This window comes from Alligator sinensis, unplaced genomic scaffold (genome assembly GCF_000455745.1).
Source record: "Alligator sinensis unplaced genomic scaffold, ASM45574v1 scaffold285_1, whole genome shotgun sequence".
Taxonomy (NCBI): Eukaryota; Metazoa; Chordata; order Crocodylia; family Alligatoridae; genus Alligator; species Alligator sinensis.
Window position 1 is genome coordinate 432,030 of NW_005842235.1, and position 12,019 is coordinate 444,048.

Below are 12,019 nucleotides of genomic sequence, written 5' to 3' on the forward strand. Positions count from 1 at the left end.
CAGGAATCAAAGGGGGAGCACAGGTAGGAGTGGGGGAGGGGCAGAGGCAAGTGAGGATGCCAGAGCCCAGGGGAAAAAAGTTCAGAAAACAGGGAAAAGGGGCATAGAGGGGGTCCCCAAGCACAGGCTGGGGAGGGGCAAGGTTTAGGTGGGGAGAGAAACTGGGGGGGCAGGGTACAAGGGGGAACATGCAGAAGGGTCCTGAGCTGGAGGAGCTCAGAAGGGGTTCACCTGTCAGCAGTTATCTTGAAAGAAAGAAAGAAAGACTTTTTTTTTTGACATTTTATAAAGGTTTATTAAGGGGGCCAGGTATAACAGACAGAGCCTAGGGCTATGGGCTGCAAGCTCTGCCTTCGCAATCTAAAAACACCAAGAATAGCTAGTCCAACAACAGTCTGCTCAGACCCCTGCCAGTACCCTGGGATGGGGCAAGCAGTATCACAGCATGAGGACTAAACAGCTTCCCTTGATGCTGCAGAGCACCCCCTGAATGGCCCAGCATGCCTGGAAGGCTGGTACTGTCCGCTGGAGCAGTGCATATCAAATTCCAGTGTCAGGCATGCCTGGACCAAGAATTGAAAGTGTCTCAGGGCATCATCAGAGCCAGCCCCAGTGAGGCAGTTCCTGCGGCTCTTGAGGATGGCCATCTTACCTTGACCAAGCAAAAAAGTTGGCCAAGCAGATGACACCCCCCTCTGCTGCCTGGTATGGGAGAGAAAACAAATAGGTGGTCTCTGAGAAATCTAAGTCTAGTGCCTCAAACAAGATGCCAAGGGCAGCAAAGAATGGCAGCAGCCAGGGGCACCTGAGGAAGGCATGGAATAAATCCTCTTCTACCTGCCCGGGGCAAAAAGGACAGGCCACTGATGCAGTCAGGTCCATGTGGTGGATGAGAATGCCGGTGGCCAGTATCCCATGCAGCAACCACCACTGGAGGTCACCAGTCCATTTGGGAATGGGTAGTTTATAAAGTGTGTGCCATGTAGGGTGAGCTGGTGTGAGTGCTGGTGCCACTAGGTGCTGCCTCCACATTGTGTCAGGTAGAGTGGCAAGGACATGAGCGTGGCAGACATAAACCACCCATGCATACAGAACTTTCCAGGGAAGCACTTCAAAGCAAATCCCAGCATCACTGTCAGGAGGCATGGGAAGAGTCAATAAAGTGCCAGGCTCACCACCGAGGTTGCTATGCATGGCTGGGAGAATGGGCAGTGGTAGAAAGGGCTCTCCAGCAGGGATGTCCCGCTGTGCTCGGAGGTAATGCTTGGAGGCAGCCGCTGCCTCCACTGGGAAGGTGGCCTACACGTCCCTCAAGAGACGGGCGGTGCAGCAGACTGAATGCATGCCCAACTGGGCAACCAGAGCTTTGGCTGACAGCCAGTTCATCTGGTCCAGATTGAGAAGTTGGCCTAGCCAGACTGTACATAACTGGATGAGAGAGTCAGTGAGGCTATCAGACCTGAGGCTTGACAGTCTGTGCTGCAGGGCCGGGTTGTAGACAAGCAGCTCTTGCAGCAACTATGGAAATTGCAGACATCTGGCCTGGGGTTGGAAGCGGAAGGCAGTCTGCCAGGCCCTCAGCAGGCTGTGGTAGAAGGGTGGGAGGTTGCCTCAGTCCAGGAGGGCAGGATCCAGGAGAAAGAGTTCTCAGTCAAACCCAAGTTTCCCTACCCGGTGCAGAAGCACACAGGCCAGCTATTGCCAGGGAGGGTGGTCTTCACAATAAAAGAGTCTCTGGAGTTTGCAGGTGGAAAGCAGCTACTCTGCTTGCCAGGTCAACCAAGTCCTGGCCTCCCTCAGCCGTAGGCAGATAGAGAACAGCTCGGGGGAGCCAATGGTGTCCGTCCCAGAAAAAGTCCACCAGCAGTTTTTGAAGCTGTTCAAGTAATTCTGGTGGGGGGGTCCAACATGGCACACCAGTGCTATAATGTTGTGGCTGCCAAATTGTTCACAATGAGGACCCACCCACAGTAGGAGAGGCTGGGCAAGCGCCAGTGCCACCACTGCAGGCATGCCTCCACCTCCTTGCTAAGACCTTCCCAATTCCAGGCTGGGAAGACTGATGGGCTGAAGAACACCCCCAGAGCTTTAAGGCCCTCATGCTGCCAGGTGAGACCGCTGGGCAGGCCTGGCAAGGGATGATTGGTCCACGCACCGAGGAGTAGGGCGTTGCTCTTAGGCCAGTTAACGCAAGCTGAGGAAGCATGCTTATAAGCATGCTGACAGTCCACCAGCAACTGGACGTCATTCTGGGTGCTGAGGAGAGTGGTCAAACCGTCTGCATATGCCGCCAGGCTAACTGGTGGGCCACCAACCAAACCAGAGGTCAATGGAAGAATGAGGCAAGTCAGGCGCCATCGCAGCGTGTCAAGCAGGGGCTCAATGGCCCGAGCATACAGCATTCCTGAGATGGGGCAGCCCTGGCAGATGCCCTTGTGAGCCAGGAATGGAGCACAGAGCATGCTATTCACTTTCAAAAGATTGGAGATATCTTGGTACAGTACCTGGAGGGCAGAGGTTAAGACTGGTCTGAAGCCAAAGGCCTCTAGGGTCTGAAAAAGGTAGTTGTGGCTAACCCTATCAAAGGCTTTCTCCTGGTCCAAAGAGACGAGCCCGACATTCAATCCAAAGAGGTCCATGGCTGTCACCCGGTCACAAAGCAGGAACAGATTATCTTGGACGGTCCTGCCCAGCACGCAGTAGCTCTGTTCAGACTGATGACTGAGGCTATGACATTGTGCAATCAATTGGCTAAGGCTTTGGCCAGAATCTTGTAGTTGGAACACAGAAGGGATACTGGCTGCCAGTTCTTAATGCAGCTGAGGTACCCTGTCTTTGGTAGCAGGGTTAGAACCACCCCTGGTGACAGCTGACAGACAGGATTTTATCAGCAAGGCTCTCATGAAACATATGTAAGAGGCAGGGACCAAGAAGGGGCCAGAACATCTTATAAAACTTGGCGGACAGACTGTGCCCATGGTGATGCTTCCCACTGCAATCATGAATTCCTTCAGGGACAGCTCTTGCTCAAGTTCATCACCTGCCATTGGGCACAGCTTGGGAAGGCCATTGTGTAAGCGTTTAGTGGACTTTGGGCATAGAGGTTCAGCCTTATATAGGTCTTTATGGAAGGCTACAGTGTGATGGTGGATCTCAACAGGATTCATGAGTATCCGGCTGTCTGGAGTCTAGAGACGGTCAAGGATTTTCTGCAGGGCCTGTTGCTTTGCCAAGTTGAAAAAGAACTGCGTCGGGGCATCAGCCTCTGCCAGCTCTTGGCAATGGGCACGAATCCTCGCACCTTGGGCTGCACCCTCCGCCATTTCCCACAGGTGCTTGTTCTAAAGCTTGAGGCTCTCAAGTAGTCCTCAGTAGGGCTGTCTCAAACTTTGCTACATCCTCCGACTCCTGGACACGGCGGTTGCCAGCTGTATGTATTGTTGGCAGAAAGCTCTGATCTGTGGCTTCCCCACATCCCACCATTGCTTCCAGGAGGAAAAGGTGGTTTTTGTAGTCTCCCATGTCCACCAGAAATAGGCAAAGCATTCACAGGAGTAAGCATCTTGCAGCAAGATGGTGTTAAAGCACCAGTAGGGTGCCTGGGAATGCGCTGTACCAAGGAGACTCAGCTCACAGCAAATAAGACTGTGATCTGAGAGTCTGGATGGAATAATGCAGCTGCCATGCAGGATCGGCAGGCAATGCCTGGTGATGTAGAAGTGGTCAAAGTGCGCCATGGCAATCCCACTAGCAGTTGCCTTTATTCAGGTGTACTGCCTGGCCTCAGCATGGAAATGGCGCCAGATGTCCACAACGTCCCCTGCCTCCAAAGCTGTCTGCAGCCGCTGGGTTGAGGACAGATGTGTTTCTGGCCCGTTCTGGTCACACCATTCGTTGACCATGCAATTAAAGTCCCTGCCCAGGAGGACATTAGCTGCACTCCTCAAAAAGTCAGCCAGGGTCTGAAAAAAGGCTGTTTGTCCTTGCCCAGCAGGGTGCATAGATGTTAATTAGGAGGAGGTGATGTGCCAATGTGATACAAGCAGTTAGCAGGCAGCCAGGGATGACCTCTTGGGTTACTGCTGAGTCAGGCATCAGCTGCAGCAATAACAGGATTGCAACTCCTGCACTGAGAGAAGTGCCATGGGTCAGGAACTTATGGCCTTTCCAGGCAGCATGCCAGTCGGCTTGACTAGCTGCATTGGTATAGGTTTCTTGCAGAAAGGTGACGTCCAGCTTTTTTTGATGCAGGAAATCACAAAGTGCTGTCCGCTTCACAGGGTCTCTGCAACCATTGGCACTGAGTGAACCAAAGGTTGTGGCAGCCATGTGTGAAGGGTGACAAGCAAAGCCAAGGGAACAGAGAGGAGCAAGCATGCAGGACAGGAAAAATACCAGGCCTACAGCTTGCCAGTCGGTGCTGCTCTCAACAAGCACCCAACATCGCCTGCAAGCTTGCTTAAGTGAGAATTATATCACTGCTTCCCCTCAGTGGAGTGCAGCACTGCTCCTGTGGCCTTAGCAGACACCACAGATGTCTCCAGTTCTGGGAACCATTTCTGTATATGTTGTACAACCGTCCAGTGGTGCTTTGTCTGGTCAAGAAACTTAATAAGGCTTTTAACTGAGTAACTGACACAGGGAGGTTCCTCAGAAGCAGGAACAGGTTGTGCCTCTGGGGTGGGGATGCTCCCTATTGAGGGGGGACACCTTAACTGAATCAGAGGATGCCATCTCCTGAGGCAGGACTTCTGTTAACTCATCCTCAGAGGCAGAGTTAAAATCTGACCCTGAGGAGGAGGAGCTGTACACATCAGGCACTGAGAGCCACCAAGTCCCAGGAGGAGCATTTGTCCCCTCACCAGGGTCCTCAGCATCTGGCCCTGTGGGAGCAGCATCCTTCAAGGAGGCCTGGGGAGGGATATGAGTCCCTGATCTCTTGGGTGGGGCACTCTTATGGGTCAGGCACTCTTTCTCCTGGAACCATTTGTGGCTCCCAGAGGATCCAACCTCTATAACAACCTCATCATCCTCAAGGAGCTGTGAGGTGGGGGGAGGGCTGTCAGACTCCACCACTACTTCCCCCAGCCCCAGGTCACCCTGGAGTACCACAGGGCCTGCAAGGGATGCCAAGGAGGCAGGAAGAGAGGAGGGGCCCTGCTCAGTAACCTCAGCTCCCCTGGAGTGGTGGGGAGGTCTTGAAGGGATAACAAGACCATTTTAGAAGACCGCTTTTTTTTCTGGGATTTGCGCTTCCCAGCAGGAGGGCCTAAATCCTCCCCTGAGCGGGGCGGGGAGGGAGGGCTGGGTGCACTGCCACAGAGCTATCTGGCTCTGATGAAACGGGGAGTGACTGGAAGGAAAGCCCTTCCCCACCACCCGACGGGGCTGTTGCACCAGAGCCGGATGAACCACCATCAGGGACAGCCGCAGGTCGCTCCACCATGGCCAGCTTCTTCTTTGGGTACTGGGTAACCAGGTGAGACCTGGTACTACAACAAAAACATGAGGTGTCCCCAGTTGTGAAGTAGACTTCATACCGCTACCCATCAATCATGAAGGATATGGACTGAGGGGATCACCGTCCCTCCCTGTTAAGCAGCACAAACAGCTGCCTTTTAAAGGACAGGACATGCTGGAGCTCAGGGACCTTGCTGCCAAGCAGCAGTCTATGGACTGGCCCTGTAACCATGCCATAGGGGCACAAGCAGTTAGTAAGATCATCATCTGATAGAAATAGAGGCACTTCGAGACTACCACATGAACAGCCAGTGTGTCTAGAGGTGTTGTGAGGCAAAAAACACCCCTGATTGACATACCTGTTACCACAACCTCATTCACTAAAGCAGGAAAGCTCAGGAAGATGATGAGGACTGAACCCACCTGGGCAGCATAGAGGACATGTTTGCAGCCTATGAGAGCCCCCACAGCAGCAGCATACCTCTGCACTCCAATGGAGGGAGGGACATGAAGCTGGAGACCCAAGCTCCAGTCCAGAGAGGCTGAAACCCCAGCAGTGAACTTCTGGGAGCTGCCTTCAGCCATTCCAGCAAAAACAGAGTTAACCATGCGAGGAACCATAGGGGTGGGAGATGGGCAGCCCTCTGTGGCAGAGAACAAAGAAGCTGGAAACAAACAAACTAACTAACCCCAGGGGAGAGGAAAAAGCTAAGCAATGTGGCAGGGAAGGGAAAACAATAAGCAACAGAAAAGCTGCAGGGAGAGGGAGAGAAAACAAAAAAAAAAACCCTGGTGGCGGGGGAAGAAGGTTACTGTAGGAGAAAGGGCTGAGAAAAGCGGGGAAAGGCAGGAAAATGATGAAAAGTGGGGGACTACAGTGGGAAGGGTGTCAGACTGTCTAGGGGAGGGGAATCAAAACAAGAGAAGGAGAAAGGCTCATAAAACAGGGAGAAGTTCTCAGAGCTCTGAGCAGACATTCCTGTCAGTGGCCATTTTGAAATAAAGAAAGGAAGAAAGAAAGACTTCGACTTCTAAGAAACGTTTATTCCAGGGAGGGTGACAAATGGGAGGCAGTAGAGATCATGTACAGGTTGGCCCGAAGATGTGGACCTCAAGGGCAAGGCCTGGGCTCATGGCCTGCAAGGCCTGCCCACACTCTAGACAAAAAAACAAAAAAACACAAAGAACAAAAGAAGTATTTACATATATACATATACACAGTTCTGCCAGTGGGGATGCCCATGGGGGCCTCAGGACATCACGATGTCTCGGCTCGCTGGATGTGCCTCTGCACCCTGAGCAGCTGGTGGCGTTACAGGGCAAGGAGCAGGCGTCCCGCCTTGACTCGGCACAGTGCCCCCTCGACGGCCCAGCATTCCTCAAAGGTGGACACTGTCTGCCAGAGGACCATGTGCTTGAATTCAAGTGAGAGGTGGGCCCGCACCAGCAGGCAGAAGAGTTGCAGGGCGTCATCCATCCCGGTTCCGGTGAGCCAGTTTTGCCAGCTCTTCAGGGTGGCCATCTTGGCCTGGCCCACCAGGAAGTTGGCCAGGCTGACTGTGGCCCACTCATCCGCCTGGTACAGGAAGGAGTAGATGTAGGTGTCCTCTGAGAAGTCCTGGCCCAGTGCCCGAAGCAGCGCCCCGAGGGCAGCAAAGAGTGGCTGCAGCTGGGGGCAGTCAAGGAAGGCATGGAACACATCCTCGTCCAGCACCCCTGGGCAGAAGGGGCAGGCCGCCGAGGCCACCAGGTCCAGTTGGAACACAAAGGTGCCAGTGGCCAGGATGCCATGCACCAATCTCCACTGGAGGTTGCCAGTCTTCTTGGTGGTGGGCGCCATGTACAGTGTTCACCATGCTGGGGTCCCAAGGCACACCAGGTGCCACCACCACATGGTGTCGGGGCAGCTGGCCAGCACCTGGACATGCTGGGTGTGCACCACCCATGCGTCCAGTCCCTTCCGGGGCAGTGTGTCAAAGGGGCAGCCCATGTTGCTTCTGGGGGGCACAGGGAGCCTAAGCAGTGTGTTGGGCTGGTCAGCCAGCTCACTGGTCACCGCTGGGATGACCAGCAGTGGTGGGAAGGCATCAGCCATGGCGTCCGCATTGGGGAGGGCCTGGTGAGCCTGGAGGTAGCCTTCTAGGGTGCTCACTGCTTCCGTCAGGAGGGCGACCCTAACGGCCTGCAGAAGCTGGCCCATGGTGTGGACAGAGCACAGTGCCAGCCGGGCAGCCAGGGCTTCAACTGACAGCCACCCCAACTGAACAGTGTCCAGGAGGTGCCCCAGGTGGGTGGTGTGGGCCTCGATGAGAGCAGCCATGAGGCTGGTGGAGGCCAGACTCAGCACAACATGCTGCAGGACCAGGTTGTGGACCAGGTGCTCCTGAAGCAGTTGTGGGAAACACAGGTGCCTGGCTTGGGGACAGAGATGGAAGGCATCCCACCAGGCCCACACCATGCTGCGGTAGAACAGGGGAAGGACCGCCCCATTCAGGAAGGTGAGGTCCAGCATAAACAGCTCCCGGTCAAAGGCAAGGCCCCCAACTCAGTGCAGGAATTGGCATGCCAGCTGCTGCCACAGGAGGTGGCCCTCGGCATACAGGAGCCGCTGGAGGGCTTGCAGATGGTAGGCAGCCAACCTGCTGGCCAGGTTGATCAGGCCCTGGCCCCCCTCAGTGGTGGGCAGGCAAAGGGCAGCTCGCAGGAGCCAGTGGCATCTGTCCCAGAGGAAATTCACTAGGATCCACTGCAGTCTCTTGAGTAGCTCTGGTGGAGGGTCCAGCACAGCGCAGTGGTGCCACAGGGTCGCCGTCGCCAGGTTGCTGGTGATGAGGACCCAGCCGCGGTAGAAGAGGGCGGGCAAGCGCCAGCAGCAGCGCTGCAGGCGACCCTCCACTCCCTCCGCCAGGTCCTCCCAGTTGCGGGCTGCAAAGGTTGACGGCCCCAGGAACACTCTCAGGGCTTTGAGGCCTTCCTGGTGCCAGGCAAGGCCCCCTGGCAGGTCTGGAGGTGGTTTTCCGGCCCACGTCCCGAGCAGGAGTGTGTCACTCTTGCCCCAGTTGATGCGGGCTGACACGGCAAGCTCGTAGGTGTTTTGGCAGTCCACCAGGGCCCGCACATCCTCCTGGCTGCCCAGGAAGACTGTCATGTCGTCTGCATATGCTGCCAGCTGGATCAGGGGGAGCCAGTGGCCAGGCCCGGTGCCAGTGGCAGGGCTAAGCCAGTCAGGCTATGTCGCAGAGCGTGAAGTAGCGGTTTGATGGCCAGGGCGTACAGCATTCCCAAGAGGGGCAGCCCTGATGTATGCCGCGATGCACTGGGAATGAGGAGCACAGCACGCCATTCACCTTGAGCAGGCTGGAGGCATCATGGTACAGGACCCAGAGTGCTGCGATGAAAAGAGGCCCAAAGCCAAAAGCCTCGAGGGTGCCAAGCAGGTACCGGTGGTTGATGCAATTGAAGGCCTTCTCCTGGTCCAGGGAGACCAAGCTGATGTCCAGGCCAAAACGCTCCACAGCCGTGAGCAGATCATGCAGCAGAAACAACTTGTCCTGGATGGTCCTGCCCAGCACACAGTAGCTCTGCTCAAGCCTGATGATGGAGGCAGTGACAGTGCGGAGATATTATAGTCGGTGCACAGAAGGGAGACGGGCCGCCAGTTCTTAAGGCAGCCGAGGTCCCCCCTCTTGGGCAGCAAGGTAAGCACTGCCCAGCAGCAGCTGATTGGCAGGGACCCATCGGCGAGGCTCTTGTGGAAGACACAGAGGAGGCTGGGCCCAAGGAGGGGACAGAAGGCTTTGTAAAATTCCATGGGCAGTCTGTCAAGGCCCGGGGCCCCACACGAGGCAAGCCCCCCCACAGCAGCCTCGAGCTCTGCCAGGGAGAGTTCACACTCCAGCGCCTTGACCTGCAAAATGCCGAGGTGTGGCAGGTCCTTATGCAGCTGCTGAGCGGCCTCCGGACAAATGGGGTCAGCTGCAAACAAGTCCCAATAGAAGGCGATGGCATGCCCCCACACTTCACCTGGGTCCGTGAGTAGCTGCCCCTCTGGGGTCTTGAGATGGTCCAATGTCTTTGTCATAGCCCACCACCTCTCCAGGACAAAGAAGAAGCTGGTTGGGGCGGTGACCTCTGCCAGCTCCTGGCAGTGGGCACGTACCCACGCGGCATGGGCCGCGCCCTCCGCCAGCTCCTGCAGGCATTTCTTGCAGGACCAGAGGTTCTCAAGGAGTGCCACGTTGTTGCCTGCATGGAGCAGGGCTGCTTCAAGCTCTGCCATGTCCTCCTCCAGCTCCTAGGTGCAGCGGTGGATCTCGCTTGCTGCCAGCAGGGAATACTGCTACCAGAATGCCCGAATCTGTATCTTCTCCATGTCCCACCACAGCCGCCAGGAGGAGTAGTCTGCTCTCACAGCCTCCCAGCTTCTCCAGAGGTGGGCGAAGCAGTTCCTGAAGTGGGTGTTCTGCAGCACGCTGATGTTGAGGCACCAGTAAGGGGCCTGTGTGCGTGCTCTGCCAGGCAGGCTCAGTTCACAGTAGACCAGGGCATGGTCCGAGAGGCCCGATGGGATGATGCAGCTGCTGTGCAGTAACGGCAGATGGTGCTGTGCGATGTTGAGGTGGTCGAGGCGGGCCCTGGTGCCACTGGCACTCGTCTTTGCCCAGGTATATTGGCGTGCATCAGCGTGGAGGACCCGCCAGGCATTGACGAGATCCACTGCCTCTAGCATGTTCCGCAGCTTACAGGCTGAAGGCAGGTGCGGCTCTGGCCCCGTCCGGTCTAACAGCGCGTTGACGGTGCAGTTGAAATCCCCGCCCATGAGGAGCAGGTCATCGTTCTCACTGGTGTCATGCAGGAGGTCGCCCAGGGTCTCTAAGAAAGCTACCCTCTCTCTCCCCTCAGTGGGCACGTAGACATTGATGAGGAGCAAGCTCTGGTGTGCCAGGGTAATCTGGACAGTCAGCAGCTGGCTGGAGACGACCTCTCGTGCCACCACTGAGTCGTACTGCAGCTGTGGTGAGAGGAGGGTCACCACTCCTGTGCTGAGGTTGGTGCCGTGGCTCAGAAACAAGTGGCCTCCTCAGGCAGCGTGCCAGTCAGCTTGAACGTGCACATCGCTGTGCATCTCCTGGAGGAAGGTGATCACCAGCCTCTTCTGCCACAAACCCTCCAGGATGGCTGTCTGCTTCACTGGATCCCTGCAACTGTTGGTGTTCAGTGAGGCAGTTGTGATAACTGCCATGAGCAGGAAAATAGAGAGGAAGGATAGACAGGGTACAGGCAGTAGAGAAGGTGATAGAGCAGGGCAAAACCACAGAGACAGGGGAAGGCCTATCCTTGCCCTACCCTATTCCATGGACCCGCCTCGGCCCCACACCTCCCTCACCCAGGTCACCAGCTTCTCAAGCCAAAATGCATGTTGACACGTGCCTGGGTCCCGACGCATGAGCCTTGCTGCATACCTAGTCGTGTGGACAAACTGCACGGGGTCCGGGCACCATTGCAGGATACTCTCTGCCACATTCCTCTGGCCCTTGGTCTGTTCTAAGAGGTTGAGGAGGCCTCCATAGCTGGGGGCCACCCAGGGGGTTTCTCTAGCAGGAGCTGGATGTTGCTGACCGAGAACCGGCAGGGCTTCACTCTGGGAGGGGACCTACAAGTGAGACCGGTGAAAGTGCCCTCAATGGCCAGGCTCCCTAACAGGCCCCCCTCAGTATCTGGGTTGAGGACCATCTCCGAGAGATACTTCCCCATCAGCTTTGGGGGGCAAATGTCATCCCACTCCTGGAGCCGCTTGCGGTGCTTGGAGGGCAGGCACTCCATCTCCTCCTCATCGGCCTCGGTGAGCAGGGGAGCAGGCGGGGGCGGGGTGGGGGTGGTAGGACCCCCTGCTGTCTTCTGTGCCTCATGCTGGGGAGGGAGGCACTCTCTCCTTGCCTTGCTGCTCACAAGCCCCACGAGCTGGGATGGGGGTGAAGGGTTGTCAGACATCAATGGGACACCCTCAGTCATGGCCTGAGGTGGTGGCATTTCTGGGGGGGCAGGCAGGGTGGGGGCAGATTCCCTGGCTACATTTTGCCCGGCGCTGTAAGAGGCAGGCCCCAGAGGGGCAGGCACTCCTTTAGAAGCTCCTTTTTGCCTCTTGCTCTTGGCTTTCTTGGAAGCAGTTGGCACTTCCACTGGAGGGGAAGGGGCAGGCTGCTTGGGGTTCGCCACCTCCGGATCCACTACCTCGACTGAGGCAGGGGTGGAGGGAGGTGGAGGGCAGGTCCTGGTTGCTTCACCTGACAGGGCCCCAGCGCCTAAGATGCTAGCCACCCCAGGTGGAACTGGGACAGGGAGGGACTGGGAGGATGTGCCAGCCTCTCCACCAGGTGAAACCCCCACACTGTGAGGGGCAGCCCCATCAGGCAGGGGGAGGGTAGAGGGAGGCTGAGAGGGGGCCATGGTTGCGCCACCTGGTGGGGCACTAGCAATTGGGGCACCAGCTGTCCCAGAGGGGACCGGGGCAGGATGGGGCCGGGAGGGCTGCCCAGCCTCTCCACCGGGTGGGGCAACA

At 56.6% G+C, this 12,019-nt stretch overlaps 1 protein-coding gene across 1 annotated transcript in view; it reads left to right on the forward strand.

Annotated features, from left to right (window-relative positions):
* LOC102371752 (plasma membrane calcium-transporting ATPase 2) overlaps positions 1-12,019 on the forward strand; it is a 664,574-nt gene that overhangs the window by 377,754 nt on the left and 274,801 nt on the right. The gene's annotated exons all lie outside the window — the stretch shown is intronic.